Consider the following 6,398-nt stretch of genomic DNA (forward strand, 5'->3'; position numbering starts at 1 on the left):
ACTTTGGAAGACTAAAGCATCATGGGGAAAAAGCCATGAATTCTATGTGCTGTACTCCCCTAGCACTCGGAATTTTGCTGTTCTCATTGATCGGTAAACTTGGTCTTGGCTGGCTGTTCTTGTGATCTTCTTGGGGAGGGGCCTGTTGCATCGATTCTCAAACGTCTTTGCCCAAGGCAGAATTGCACCGCCCTTGCCAGGGGCCAGGCTAAGTAATCTGTTCCAGTTTGCTCTTGGTAGCTTTTGTTCCCTGAAAGCTTTACATACAGCTTTGGAGGACAAGAGTGAAAATGGGGGCTTCCCAATCTCTGCTGCAGAGGAGTCATGAACTCGGGGACCCCACTCCTCAGGGGGACCCCACTCCTCAGTGAGCCCCCAGAAAAAAGCAGTCAATCACTCCTATCTCCCTGGTCTCCTGCCTCACTCTGTGCTCCCCAGGCCTGTGATGGAGCGTTTCTATCTCTGGCACACAACCCTCTTTGGAGTCTCCAAACCCAGCAGTTTTCTGTGGTGGGCTCCCACTCTGCTCCTCCAGGGAGAGGAAGGGGAGTTTCCCTGGATCTGCCACTTTTTGGGTCTCTGCTAGAAGAGCAGTGGCCCAACTGTGCTGCGGATCATGGTTTATGGCAACTCTGAGCTGAAAGCCCACTCTTCAGCTCCGTCTTTGCAGCCGGCTTCCCTGCTCCAATATCTGGGAGCTTTGCCACACTCAGGCACCCCCCAGTCTTTCTGTGACTCCGAGGGTCCTGAGACCACACTGTGCCAGAAAATGTTCCACCCCCCACTGAGCCACTGGAGCAGCGTCTCTCAGCAGAGCAGACTTCTAAGAGTTCCAATTTTGTCTTATGCTGCTCTATCACTTGCTGGTAGCCGGCTCTCCCCCTGCAGTCTGTCTTCCCAAATATCACCTTGATTCACTTCTCTTTATATCCTACCTTCCAGAAAGTGGTTGCTTTTCTGTTCAGAGAGTTGTCACTATTCTTTTCTTCAATCTCCTGATGAGTTTGTAGGTGTTCACCATGGTTTGATACCTATCTAGCTGAATTCCTGGGACCAGAGGAAATTTAGGTCTCTTACTCCTCCACCATCTTACTCCTCTTCTCTATCAAAAAAATACACCATTTTAATACTCATAATATCAGTACATCAATGTTACTGGCAATTTCCATACTAAAAATATTTGTTCTCATTTTTCTGTAATAATGTGATAGATAAAAATATGTGTTCCTAAATGTTTGTTTCTGGTTATCTCCTAATTACATTTTTATCTTAGTTGTATTTGTTTTTCCTTTATTACCAATCCACTACTGAAAAACCATCAAAAATAAAAAGAGGACTAAAAAGGATTATCAATATAAAACTTTTATTCCCAGCCCATTGAAAGGACTGTGGCATTTCTGAACAATAGAACTCTACAAGTAAAAAAAGGAAAAGATCATTTATATTCTAGTTCCCTGAAATGAATTGCTTCATTTCCCCCAAATCCCACATTGTTTTCAATAATTATTGTACACAAGTAATGTAGCTGGAGTTATAGACAAAAATTGATAAGTATAACAGCACTCTGTTGGATCCTATTTTATGAGGGGAGAAGAGTAAGTAGTAAAAGTTACTAGTAGTTAAGAATCTAGTACTAAATGAACATAGATTGACTTTAAATGACTACCTATAGAATAGAGACATTCTGGAGGACAAGCCTTGCTATTTAGACAATGCCCACTCATGGCTTTACTATAAATAACACTGCTGGATTCTAAAAGACTCCAGCTGGAGATTTAAAAAGCCATTAATAATAGCTGAGCATCTATTCCTTGTAAGGTATTGTGTTAGGTAAATAAAACCTCATTCTCAAGGCACTTGTAAACTAGTACTATAGTACTTAAAAACATACACAATAGCTGAATGAGGCAGATTGTAATAAGATGCAATAAGAGACAAATAAACTACAATGTAATGAAGAGTGATTTATTCATAAAAGAATCCAAGTGAGTCTGTTAAAAGATAACTTAATTCTACATCTACTTGACAAATATGTATTGAGTGTCTATCACCTTTGCTAATGTAAGGCACGTAAAAATGAACTAAACAGAAGTCTTGATCTTATATAATTTATATTCCAGCAGAGTAACAAAATAAATAGGAAACAAATAAACCAGGAAAAGTAAAATTACCCCTTACTGAGATAGGCAAGACCTAGAAAGACCTAACTTGTGGGTCAGGGTAACAAGAATTCAGCTCAAAGTTAATTTTAAAACTTGAAAGTAAAGAATAAATTTTTAAGGATATGAAAGAGAATTCCACATCAAAGAAGAAATTTAGAATCAATTTTCTGGAACTCTAGAATTAAATCCAAAACTTGCTGCAATTGGAGAACAGCTTAATTAAAAGAAAGCGGGGTGGGTGGTCGTGGTGGTGGTGATGATTTTTGATAAGAAAGTGTGGCATTTCTGTTCACTTGCCTACCATCACCCATTCTCCAGACAGTGGTAGTGGCTGTAGCTGTAGGTGTGATGACCTATGTTCCTTATGTGGCTTACTGATGTCAGGGGTTAGTACGGACCTTGTTCTTAAAATTTTGTAGTTCTTAAAACACATATGCTCAAAATGTTGTGTTTTTACCTTTCAGCCTGTCCCTGAGGGACAGGCTCAAAGACTGACTTTTTTTTTTCTTTTTTTTCCCCCTCCCCACTCCCTTAGGCTGGAGCAGCTTTCCAGGCAGTAACCCAGGTTGTCAAAATGTTTACAGACATATACTATCTCTGCCCACATAGGGCAAGGAACAACACACAGGGCAAAAATCAAGTATACCCAAGCATGAGAAAGAGGAGGCAGAAAAAGAAATCTTTTGCAGGAAAAAATACTCAAAACAATCATCACATATACTAGGGAAATAGGGAATGCAATGTGCATGCCCAGCAGTGGATATATGCTCAAAAAAAAAAAAAAAAATGGAGAGGACTCTAGGCTTGCACATGAGCCCTGCAGAAGCAGGAGGTGATAGCAAAGGCAAAGCTTTAGCAGTCTGGCCTAGGATTGAAACATTACTCCAGCTCAGAGCAATGGAAACTAACCAGTGTCAGCAAAGGTATGGAGAAATTAGAACAGTCCTACATTCTTGGTAGGACTATACAATGGTGAAGCAACTATAGAAAGGAGGTGGTTGTTCCTCAAAATGTAACAAATGAATAAATGATCAAAAAGCAGAATCAGACCTATAAGTACAGAGAACAAACTGGTGGTTGCCAGAGGGGAAGATGTGAGGGGATGGGCAAAATGGATGATAAGGAGGTATATAGGTTTCCACTTATGGAATGAATAAGTCATAGAGATGAAAGGTACAGCATAGAAAATATCATCAGTGGTATTGTAAGAGCCTTGAATGGTGACAAGTTGTCACTACACTTGTGGTAACCATAGTGCAATGTACAGATTTGTCAAGTCATTATGTTGTACACCTGAAATTAATGTAATATTGTGTGTTACCTATACTCAAATAAAAAAAGTTAAATATAGAAAAATCATATGACCCAATCATTCCACTCCTAGGTATATGCCCACAAGAAAATAAAACTGATAAATACATGTACATGCATAGCAGTACTATTAACAACAGCCAAAAGGTAGAAACAACCCCAATGTCCACCAGTGGATGAATGGATAACAAATTGTGGTCTACACAGATAATAGATTATTATTCAGGAATAAAAAAAATGAAGTACTGATATATGCTAAAATGTGATAAACCTCAAAAAATTAGGCTAAGTGGAAGAAGATAGACACAAAACATCGCATATTTTATGATTCCATTTATATGAAATATTCAGAATAGGCAAATCCTTACAGTCAGATGCAGACGGGTCACTGCGAAAAGAGGAAAGGGAGGAAGGGGGAGCAACTGCTTAAGGGGTACTGGATTTCTTTTCAGAATGATAGAAATATTTTGAACTAAATAGATCTGATGTTTGCTGCACAAACACTGTAAGTTCACTAAGTGTTACTCACTGAACTAGTCCCTTTAAAGTGGTCAGTTTAGTGTTAAATAAATTTTGGGAAAAGTTTTCAATTAGCAATAATCGCGCCTCGGATAAACCTCATTGGCTACGACACTGCCACTGCGCAAAGCTATGTGTTATATAAATTTTGTATCAATTAAGAACTGTCATGTAAATGAACTCAGCTTGCCTTCTGTTCCCTCATCAGGCATCATATCCACTCACTTCTAGGAATACAATGATCAACTAGCTAACACCATAGGCTTTGACTCTGCTGTCCATTACCTGCACCTTGCCTTTGGCATCCAAGTATCTCCTCTTGGCCCCTGAACCCAGGATTAAATTACCCTCCTTGTATTTAGGTTTCCCAATTGAGTGGCTAGAGTTCCCATTGTGAGGTCTCACCTACAGAGAAGAAGGATCATGGGGCTCTTCAAGGATGTTGGGACACCCCTCACACATTAATTTCTCACAATTGTGACAGAAGACCTACCTTCTGGATCTTCCCAGTGTGAGTGAGCAGGTATTAAATGAAAATTCCACTCTAATATTACAATTTCCTTAGGCCTTTGCATCCCTTTCTCTACATTAAACCACAGGGAATTTCCAGTTCTCTCACTATAGGCCATCTTTTGGTTCATGTTTCAGCCAACCAAACAAATTTTAGAGCACTTTCTAACTCATCAAATTAGCCCATTAAATGCAGAATCTCTTAGTAAACCCACATTAACAAATTTGGTCTGATACAATTTAATGTTCCTTCCACCATTATCCCACACCTTTGATTTCCTACACATGTTCCTGATTCCTGTATGTGTAAATTAAACTCAAGTAGCTCTTTTTGAGTGTAGCCCGCCTCCTTATGGGTCACACTTTGTACTTCACCTTTGAGGGCCCTCTGGGACTTAAGTCTCCTTCCAGTGTCTAGAAGCAGAGAGGCAGGGTGGCAGTGCATCATGAGAAGAATCAGTCTTATCTTGCAAGGGAACTGCCTCAGGAGAGTCCATTACCATTTCTTCAGGCAATACAAGGTTAATCCCCTCAGGCATCTCAGGCAGAGGCAGAAAAGACATCTGATATCACTGCAGGTGGGGATGCCATTGCCACTGGCAGCAGTGAGGCCACTTCCCCTGAGGGAGAAGGCTCACTGAAATTTAGGGTCTCAATGTCCTCAGCTTCATTAGGGTCTTCCTGCATATCCCCAATCCGGTTTATAAGATCCCATTCTTTCCTTTTTTTTCTTAAGATTTTTATTTATTTGAGAGTGAGAGAGAGAGCGAGCACAGAGAGTGAGAAGCAGACTCCCCTCTGAGCAGGGAGCCCGACACAGGGCTCGATCCCAGGACCCTGAGATTATGACCTGAGCCAAAGGCAGACGCTTAACTGACTGAGCCACCCAGGTGCCCTGATCCCATTCTTTCCTAATCAATGCTCTTTCTTTAATAGTAGATATTTTGCAAGGCTAAAAATTCAAAATACATTATAATTCAGCCAATCACAGATGGAATTCCACATTTGATTTTCACCACTTTAGTCCTGCAGCTACAGGAGATAAGGGTTTCCTTCAGGGCACACATAGACCTTCAGGTCATTTATGTGGCCCTTGAACTAGGAACTTGAATCCCTGAGCTCATCTTTTTCTTTCTCCACTTTGTCCAAAACATTAGGAGAAATCAACCAACATCATTATATTTGTTACTAAATGTTCTAAAGTATCATATATAGAGTCACCTAGCTCTTTGCTTCTGATAAGTCATAGATTAGAAGTATACAATGCAGATGTTTTCCATGTCACTATTGCTGTATCATGCCATGGATCATCAATGCTCTCTTTACTAAAGGAAATAGTGCCATTCATGTCTTTAAATCTAATAATACTAAGGAGCCAATTCAGAACCCATAGATATTAGATTATGGGAGCTGAGAAGTCCCAAGACCTGCTGTCTGCCAACTGGAGACCCAGAAAACTAGTGGTGTAGTTCAAAACCCTGAAAGCTGGATAACAAAAGGTGTGGATCCCACTCTGAATCTGAAGGTCTGAGAATGAGGAGTGCTGGAGGCAGGTCTTTATCCCAACTCAACCTTCAGACAAAGAGAGCAACTCCTCCCTTCCTCCACCTTTTTATTCTATTTAAGCACTCAGGGCTACATGAGGTACGGCACTCTGCTTTACTCAATTCACCAATTCATATACCAGTCTTCTCTGGAAAGAACCTCAAGACACATTCAAAAAATGTCTTATCAGATATCAGGGACCATCCCATTGTCCAGTCAAGTTGATACACAAAATTAACCATCAGTCTGTCATAAAATTGTACTGAGGAAATTAGAATGTCACTCATCATACAGATATAAATGTTAAAATGTGAGAGATGTATCTTACAAACCATGGTGTGGTTACAGAAA

The 6,398-nt window shown here is 40.3% G+C and overlaps 1 pseudogene; it reads right to left on the minus strand.

The window, feature by feature from the left end:
• Window positions 1-3,968: 3,968 nt before the first annotated feature.
• LOC113917043 lies at window positions 3,969-4,124 on the minus strand (annotated as a pseudogene).
• Between the last annotated feature and the right edge of the window lie 2,274 nt (window positions 4,125-6,398).

This window comes from Zalophus californianus, chromosome 4, assembly GCF_009762305.2.
Source record: "Zalophus californianus isolate mZalCal1 chromosome 4, mZalCal1.pri.v2, whole genome shotgun sequence".
NCBI lineage: Eukaryota > Metazoa > Chordata > Mammalia > Carnivora > Otariidae > Zalophus > Zalophus californianus.